The sequence below is a fragment of the Aulostomus chinensis genome, chromosome 5 (genome assembly GCF_037954235.1).
Source record: "Aulostomus chinensis isolate RoL2024-O1b breed Wild chromosome 5, RoL_Achi_v1.0, whole genome shotgun sequence".
Classification (NCBI taxonomy): domain Eukaryota; kingdom Metazoa; phylum Chordata; class Actinopteri; order Syngnathiformes; family Aulostomidae; genus Aulostomus; species Aulostomus chinensis.
Window position 1 is genome coordinate 4704233 of NC_141324.1, and position 9761 is coordinate 4713993.

General features: G+C 45.0%; 2 non-coding genes across 2 annotated transcripts; one reads left to right on the forward strand and one right to left on the reverse strand.

The window, feature by feature from the left end:
- Positions 1-2463: 2463 nt before the first annotated feature.
- On the reverse strand, positions 2464-2535 carry trnae-uuc (transfer RNA glutamic acid (anticodon UUC)). Its single transcript has one exon. It is a non-coding gene; the product is annotated as a tRNA-Glu (tRNA).
- Positions 2536-4113: 1578 nt separating this feature from the next.
- trnaa-ugc (transfer RNA alanine (anticodon UGC)) lies at positions 4114-4185 on the forward strand. The gene has a single exon. It is a non-coding gene; the product is annotated as a tRNA-Ala (tRNA).
- Positions 4186-9761: the final 5576 nt, after the last annotated feature.

Below are 9761 nucleotides of genomic sequence, written 5' to 3' on the forward strand. Positions count from 1 at the left end.
AATATATAGAAGAAAAGACAAAAGAGAGAGAGAGAGAGAAAGAATGAGAGGGAGGGAGGGCTCTAGTGGGGCTACTTCCTCTTCCTCTGCTCCAGTTGGTTCCGCTCTGTCTGCTGGTGTCTCCACTGCTGTCACAGAGCGGCTGATTGTCATACCAAGAGACCGCAAGTGTCTCATGTTCAGTGTCTGGCACGGGACTTTGCAAAAGTAGGTAGTTATAGTTACTAGTTACTTCTGCCAAAATGTAACTGAGATAGTACCTGAGTTCCTCCACTCTGAAAGTAACTACTCACCAGGGAAAGTAACTACTGCAAGAAGACAGACATGTCCTCCCTCAAGCCTCACACAGACCATTGGTCCTGTTTGGTGTTCCAAGTCACACGTCTGGCCTTCTGTTTGAGGGGAGGAAGGTGTGGGGAACCCAACCCCTGGTTTACTGGGAGATTCATCACAGCCGACTTGGCACACACTTTGTTTGTCTCTGACCAAAAGACACAACAGGACCTCAGAGGACCGTACGACTCTTCTTTTCTTTTCACCAGGAGAGAAGTCTTTGTTTTTTGGAAAATGGCCAATTGTAACGGTAAGCAATTTCTTTATGTATTGTTGACTTTAACTGATGCGATGATAAATTACTAGTGTGCTTTTCAACATTTGAAACCTTTTTTTGTTGAGGAAAAGTCCGGTGAGCCTCTCTGTATGATCATATCATTAACAAATAAATATTTGATTGAGTAAACAACTAAAACTTCTAGCCCATGACCTTTGCTTTCAAACACCCAGATTGACCACGTGCCTTTTGTTTTAGGGGAGGAGGGGTGAGGAACCCCAACCCTGCCTTTGAGCTGCTCTGGCTGTTTGACCTCTGTTTAATGGTGTTGTTATTTCTGCTTCTCTTTGACTGTATGGAACAAAACAAGCTGAGGGCCAGCGAGTGTATTCAGAGATGGAGGCCAGGCAGCTGGAATCTCCACCAGAGGAAGCTTCAGGGTGTGCAGGACCATACCTGGATCATGAAGACGGGTTCATGGATCGGGAACTTTCAGCCAAACTCATGGAGCGTCTAAGAACTGCTGTCTGACTGCTGCTCAATGCTGCCATGAACACACAGTGGACTGATGACTGGTGATGAAGCGTTCATGTGAGAGCAACCACACGTGGGGAGGAAATACCTGATGACTATTTTGAAAGAGATCATGAAAACATACGATCCAGGCTTTGGAACAGAAACCTCATCTGCACAATTAGAAAGGACCTGTTCCTGAACCACAGGCTCATCAGTCCTGCTAAGATCACGGGCGCTGCTGAGACACTGTTGGAGACACTGGCGCAAGCAGGGGTGGCACCAAGAGTGACTGGTGACTATTGGAAAGTACACAGGTAGGTGACCACTGCTGGAACATTCATGCTGAACAACGCAGGATCTCAAACATTGGTATTCTACTTAGGTGGCGCTACAGAGTTGGATGTACTTTTTTGACTACTCTGACTTAACCTACATGCAGGAATGCTGCCCAGGCCTGTGCACTGCTAATGGGACTGATGGGAGCCCTCAACCTTGCATGTCCCCCACGACTGTGCTACACTTCTGAAGTGTTTCAAAAACTTCTCTTGGATCTGGATGGACTTCAACTGTCCCCCAAAGTCCACGCATGAAAGGTGAAATTGTCTTGAATGAAGATTTGAAGTGACAAACTTCACAATGCCAAACGGATGAGGTCAGGTTTGAATGGACGATGTTGCAGTTGAACAAGTTTGAAAGCACTTTGATGAAGCGTTTCAGGAGTTCTTGTCACGCTCACTGACTGTTACACACTTACGCTCACACACTCTCACACACTCACTTTAAAGATGTGTGGTACACACATGGTGAAGAGGTTTTTGCTAAGAACAGTTTTGTTTTGTTTTTTAACAACATTTTGGTTTTTTTTACTGAAAGTACTTGTAATACATTGATTCTTAAAAATAAATATGTATTTGTACTGTATTTTAGTTGTGTGATTTATATTTATATATATATATATATACACACATATACATATATATATACACACACACACACACATATATATATATATATATATATATATATATATATATATATATATATGTATATGTATGTGTGTGTGTGTGTAGGGGAGAGTGGGGGATTGTGAGACATTGGTTAAAGTGAGACAAATGCCATGGGGCACAAAGTAAGAGTTTCTGTCCCTTGGCTCACTCAACAGGAAGCCTAAGTGGTTCTGTCCCAAGTCCTCTTCCTGAGCCTGTCTACCTGGACAGTGAGGAACAACAGGACATCCTTGGTGCCTTTCTGAAGGCAGTTACCCTTCAACATGGGGCCATGGCAGAGTGAACCAAGAACACTACAATGGGGGTGAGAGTGGAGCGATGATGGATTCACAGTTCATCACCTCCACCATCATGTGGACCACCTGATCACCTCTCCCTCTAAATAACTCATTCCCTGACCGGGAATCGAACCCGGGCCGCAGCGGTGAAAGCGCCGAATCCTAGCCACTAGACCATCAGGGACCACACTGACCTCCCCAACAACAGAGACTATAGACAATGACTCAAGAACACAGGACTCTGTGGTCTCAGCTTGAGATGCAGAGGGTCCACCAGCAGAGGGGGCAGGGATCCTGCAGGGATCCTGCCCCCTCTGCTCCAACTCAGCCCTCCATTCATAACGTGACTTTGTCTCAGTCTCTTCTCAATGCCAGTCACTGAAACACTGACAATGTGATGGGGGCTTCCTGTCTTTGTTACATTTTCTTCAAAGGATCCCGTGTGTCTTCTTTCTCTCTGTCTGTAATGGAGTGTGGTACCAGGCCCAGCTTGAATGGGTGACTGAGTCTGAGTGGGTCGAGGCTGGGCTGCAGGTATTGGGAGGTTAGAACCCATCTGTGAGGCTCCAGGTGGAGCGATCACCTGTGAGGGTCCAGGGACAGCAGGAAGCTGCACAGGTGGTAAAGACATGGAGGGGAGACAGGTGGTGCTGGAGCAGTGACAGGAAGTGTCTGGCATTTTGGTTCATCCTGTGAGCTGACGTGAGGTTGTGGTTTTGCCTCACCTCCTCATCAGTGTAAAAAGGTTCAAAGGTGAAAAAATGGGATTCAACCAAACAGCTGGAATGAAGAGTTGGTAACACTTGTAGAGCTGCAGGGAGCTGGACATGTCCCACAGATCCTGCTGAAGTGGCTCCTCCTCCTGAGACCTGCAATGCTGGCTGGACCTTTGGAAAAAGAACACAACAAATCTTCGTAAACATTTACTTCAGCAGGAACACACAAGAAGGTGGGACTGGTTCCTTTTTCATGTTCACTATTTTGTCGTCTTGGTTCATGTTTTGGTTGTCAAAGTTAATTCTGAATATTTGTGGAAAGTTCGCCTGCCTTTACTTGTACCAATACTTCCTTTAGTAACAAATTAAAAAGCTCAAGCTAAACTTCAGTCAGGACAACCATTCTTTCTCATTCTTCGGCCTCTATTTTATGTCCATGACCATCCTGTCTGTCACCTTTTGTGATGGAGACATCAGTTGATGACATCAGCAACGGTCCTCAACCTAACTGCCTCTGCCGGAAGTGAGCTGTCATCTGTCTCAGGGGACACAGTCGGGTGGACCGGGGCGGATGAGGGCCTGCTGCTTCCTTGAAATATTTCTAAATATTTCAGTTGCAACTGTATAGTGATGATGGGTCAGTTTAGAGCTGTCAATCAATGTTAATAATTGATCTTAGCATCTGGAGATTATTTTAGGAACACAAATACTTTTACTTCATTCTGAGGATGAGCAGACGTTCAATATAATTCTCATTTCCTGGTCAAAGACGCCTGCTAGTCAGAGAGGATCTGGGCTGGATTGTAAAGCTTCAGAGAGGGAAACCTTCACTCTGGACTGGACTGAGAACAGAGCAGCCTCAGCTTCCTGGAGCCTGACTTGCCTCTGTGGTCTAAGGCTGTGTGGGCTGACATCACAGTGAAACTACTGAGATCACAGAGCCTTTGAGATCACAGGCTGACTTCCTTTTTATCCCTAAAATGAAGAATAAAAATGTTGTGTCTGTGTTTGTGTTGCTGCATCAGTTAAACAGTGACTCGGACAGAGGGGATGTAGCTCAGTGGTAGAGCGCATGCTTTGCATGTATGAGGCCCCGGGTTCAATCCCTGGCATCTCCAGCTGGTCCTTTGGAGCCTTCATCTTATCTGCTAAATTAATCCATAAATGTGACAACAGTTGATAACAAACTACCAGAAGAGAAACCAGTCTGTTGCATATCAAAGTATTTGTAGCTGCGTCAGTGTGACTGTGAGCCTTCATAGCCAGCATGAAGGAGCTGGTTTTATCTTTGCTGGGGATATCCCACACACAGCTGCTCTCAGTTCCAAATGTGTGTGTCCTCACTCCTCCTATCCAGAGCGCTGAAGAAGCTGTGGCAGACAGAAGCCAAAACATGGAGAACAATTTTTGACTGTTTTTTATTATTAAATGCAGGTTTTTTTCATATGTTGACAGATCTGATTGTGATGAAGTCGGTGCCTCACCAGATGTCTGTCGGTGCCTCACCAGCCATGAACCTCACCGCACGTCACTGTCTTCCAGTGAACGTCCAATTGTCCTCTGAAATAAGAGATGAATCTTTCCTTGCTGAGACTCCTGATCTCTGACTGTCACTAGCATGTGCTAGCAGAATACAGCACTCCTTCTTCATGATCTGTCTTTGTCTCTGACCAGCTCTCCTGCTCTCTTTCCTCCTACCAGTCAAAGCAGACATCTGCACCTACTGATCTTGGATCTGCTGCCCGTTCCTGCCTGGTAAAAGAAGGAACCAGCACCTGGTTCTCCAGGCTGAATGAACTCCAGGACGTTGGCCAGCCGTGTCAGTTGAAACCTTATTTGTCCAAATAGAGAAAAAATAAGTCTGATTGTTGATGAAAGATGTCATCATGGCTTTGAAACTGTGGTTGGGGACCAGCCAACATGAGCACATTCATGGAAGAATAGCAGTAAAAACAGGAAGTGTCAGTTAGCAAGTACTCACCAGTGTGTCACTATCATACTTGATTCTAGTGGAACAAAATGGCTGCTGCTGACTGTGCTGCCTGGTGGAGGATCCCTCTTCACCATCCTCTCAGGCCTTGATGGAACCAAAAAGGCCAGATCCTGGAGAAGATCTTCTAGGGGTCCAGGTTAAAGCGGTGCCCCAGCTGGCACCAGGCGCTGACCCAGGTCCTGCATGGGAGATACTGTCAGTTCTGTTCTGCCCTGCTCACAACCACAGGCTGGTGTTGAGGCCTGCAGCAACCAGGGCCCCAGTCACCAAGAGTATAAAGGCTGGTCATTGTGGCAGTGGGAGAAGTCAAAATGAAGACAGACCAATGAGAGCAGGACGTTACTGGAGAAGTCAGAAGAACTTGACCATGTTTCCTACAGTACCCAGGAGGCCTGGTAGTTGTTGAAGGAAGCTCCAAAAGCAAAGAGCAGACAGCAGGATATCAAAAGAAAAGATCCAGACACTAAGACTACAAGTAGAAACAAGAAGAAATACTAAAAGCTTTGGAAAGATACTACAAGGTTGGATATACATTATTATATACACTACTATTCTCATTGACTCCTAAAGAGGGACAGGAAACATTAGAATGTGGATCGGATCAGCTGATTTCAGTGTTGAGTCCATCCCTCCATCCACTTTCTATTCTTATCCTTTAAGGGTCACGGGGGGGGGGGGGGCGATCCCAGGTGACATTGTTCAAGAGGCAGGGTTCACCCTGGACAGGTCACCAGTCCATCAGGAGAAATGAGGTGGACGGTATCATGCAACCTAAACTAAAACATTAGTCAGGTCAAATTCAGATTAAAGCAAGAGTCTCCAGATCAAAGTCAGAATTCCTAATGATGTCATCAGGGCTTTGACAGTAGCTAGAATTCTGTCTTTGATCTCAGGAGGACATGAAAGAAACACAATTGAGGAAAGTAGAGGAGAACATTCAGCTTCTTCAGAAACACTTGAACTGTTGAACAGTAGAATTTGTTTGAAACCGTTTACAACACTGAGTGACAAGATTGAAGAGGGAAGAGTTTTCTGCTTTAAATTTAATTCTAACTTAAAACTGGAGATGAACATTTTTAGTAGTTCATATTCTAACATACAGAGGAAGTCATGTCATTCCCTTTTTTAAAAAAGAAAAACGTGAAGCTCCTCCCCCCAGCTCCAGATGGACAGACAGACATGAGAGTGGCCAGGAAGCAGAGAAGTGTTGTGCTCCTCTCCAGTGCTCTGGTGTTGTTGTGTTCTTCTCAGCTCCATCATGAAGACCTGCTGGCACTGGGTGCTGGTGGAAGTTTGCAGCTCTCACTGGAAAGTCCTGAGGCTCCTCCCACTCTGAAGCAGGCAGTTGGTCCCAGCCAGCCGACACTTTCACTCTCTGGTGTAGGAGTGAAGAACAAAATCAGAATAAAGAACCATCACTCTTTCATTGGGGACATTTTTTCTCATTCTAAAATTCAACAGCTTCTATCATTTATTTACAGAAAATGTCAGTGATAGACTAGGATTTTCTGCTGTGCTGTCAAATTAACTTTGATCAAAGCTTCACACTTCAGGTGTGAAAGTTTTTCAGTCCAAAGACATAAGAATGAGGACGAGGCTGTTGAGCCGTCAGAGTCCCTGTTTAACTGATGCAGCAACACAAACACAGACACAACATTTTATTCTTCATTTTAGGGAAAAAAGGAAGTCAGCCTGTGATCTCAAAGGCTCTGTGATCTCAGTAGTTTCACTGTGATGTCAGCCCACACAGCCTTAGACCACAGAGGCAAGTCAGGCTCCAGGAAGCTGAGGCTGCTCCGTTCTCAGTCCAGTCCAGAGTGAAGGTTTCCCTCTCTGAAGCTTTCCAATCCAGCCCAGATCCTCTCTGACAGGAGCAGGAGTCTTTGACCAGGAAATGAGAATTATATTGAACGTCTGCTCATCCTCAGAATGAAGTAAAAGTATTTGTGTTCCTAAAATAATCTCCAGATGCTAAGATCAATTATTAACATTGATTGACAGCTCTAAACTGACCCATCATCACTATACAGTTGCAAACTGAGGCCTGGAATATTTAGAAATCCACAGTTGCTCATAACAACTGGTAGTACAAGTACACAGTAGAGACGACTGTAGGAAGTAGCAGTTGTGAGCCTTGAAGAAAATGCAGTAAAGACAGGAAGCCCCATCACATTGTCAGTGTTTCAGTGACTGGCATTGTGAAGAGACTGAGACAAAGTCAGTTATGGATGGAGGGCTGAGTTGGAGCAGAGGGGGGCAGGATCCTGGGGGTGGACTGTCTTTAGGAGGCTGAGGTGTCTGGTGGTCTTGGAGGACCCTCTGCATCTCAAGCTGAGACCACAGAGTCCTGTGTTCTTGAGTCATTGTGTATAGTCTCTGTTGTTGGAGAGCTCAGTGTGGTCCCTGATGGTCTAGTGGCTAGGATTCGGCGCGCTCACCGCCGCGGCCCGGGTTCGATTCCCAGTCGGGGAATGAGTCATTTAGAAGTTGAGGGAGAGGTGATCAGGTGGTCCACATGATGGTGGAGGTGATGAACTGTGAATCCATCATGGCTCCACTCTCACCCCCATTGTAGTGTTCTTGGTTCCCTCTGCCATGGCCCCATGTTGAAGGATAACTGTCTCATTCAGGTTCAACCCTTTGCTAGACACTATTAAGTCACTGACTCCTGCAAGGACAAACTCTGGTCAGTGTGGTCCCTGATGGTCCAGTGTCGAGGATTGGTGCTCTCACTGCCACAGTCTAGGGTTCAAGTCCTGGTCAGGGAAGCTGTGGATACCCTGAGTTTCTAGCCAACTATGGACTGATAGCTAACCTCCCCTCCTCTCTAAAATCCTGGAGAAAGCAGCTGCTAATCAGCTGAGTGACTTCCTCCATAACAAGAGTTGATTTGAGGGTTTCAGCCTGGTTTTAGAGCCCAGCACAGAGACAGCACTGGTAGAAGTCACTGGATATATAAATATATATTATAAATAAATATCGGCCGACTCATCAATGGCTGAGGAATACATTCAGTCAGTAGCATATCAGCCCTCTGAAGCTGTAACGTGAGCCCACTTCTATCGACTAGATGAGAGGTAAAATTACACCTGAAATCTGAGGTTTGTCCCTCAAAAAGAACCGCGATGTACTAAAAGTTTCCTCCCCAGAATGATTCTATCAACAAACACTTTAACTTGATATTCTGGAGTTTTATTTCAGTCGCCTGGAATGTGCTGTGGAGTGAGTAAGATGGTATTTAAATGGCAGGCCTATCCACTCGCGCTAGCACTAGCATTGCAGATAGCGTCAGCAGGACCAGACCCAATGGGTCCAAAACTGTCTCCAGTTGCTGGGAGCACCCTGGTGAGCTGGGAAGGCCAAAGGTCCAAAAAAGTGAACCTCCCCTTCAAGACTGCAGCTGCTCAAGAATGCAGCTGCACGTGCATGGACAGGAACTAGGAGGAGAGACCACATCACCAATCCAGAACAGAGTTTAAAATCCTTCTCCTCACTCTTAAAGCTCCTAAAGGAAAATTCCAGCTAAAAAGGAACCTCAGGTGTGTTCTTGTGTTTTTATTATTTCCAATGACTGCAAATGGAACCCAATTGTGGTGAATAGTAATAAAAAGAAGAAAGAGAAGTAACATAATTTCTTAATTTCTGTATAGATTTGCCAATCCGATTCAAAACCAGATATTATCGCTGCCTGTTTTGCTTCATTTCTCCATCTCACTGCTTCTCTTAGTTCTGTGTAACCCAGGGTGATTTCATATTCCTGACTGTATATTTTCTTAGAGGAGCATGTCCTTTCCTTGCAGTTACCACTCGGTTCTGATCAGAACACCCCACTGGTCTAGATAATGCTTTGGAACAGAAACAGCTCCAGTTTGGGAGTATGTGGTCTGTGCATGTTTCACTTTCAGACCATCTTTCCTAGAACACACTCTTGTTGATCTTTCCACCATCTGTGTTCAATTACATGTTCTTGCATCGCAGCTTCTCTTGAAGTGGACAAGTTCCAATCTATGTTTGTGTCTCCAAGCAAATAAATGTCTCGATCAAGATGGCATCCTCTATCTAACATGAAACCTTGCACTTGGTGGTCTGGACACACCCTACAAGCAATGGTTGAACATGAGGTAGACTGATTAGCACCCAGATCACTTCAATATTGCAGCCATCAAATCAAATCTTACTTTAGCTGGAATGTGATTTTGTACATAAACTGCTCCACCTCCTCCATAGCTGTTCCTGTCTCTTGTAAAAATATTGTACCCCTGGATTCCCAGTGCATCCTCATTGAATGTATCATCAAGGTGAGTTTGTGATCTTGCCAATAGATGGATAACCAAGGACAAGAGTTCAGACACTTCTGTTATTCTATTTCTCAGGCTGCAGATATTTATGTGAGCCGACTGAAACCCTTTTCTTGGTAAATTAATTACAATCACAATAAACATTAATGGGACTTAATCGTCTTTCCTTTATTTTGTGAACCATAACACACAACCACACACACAGACACACACGATTTTCCAATTAACATACTGCAACCTCATCTTCTCACCCCACCCCACTGATGAACTATCTGGCCATGACTTGTCTTCCAATAACAATACAGCCACATGCAACAGGACAGTTTGTGTCCATGTGTAGAGTCAAAACATATATATACATACACATTTACACACATGATGTCATCATAAAAACCCTTCCTGC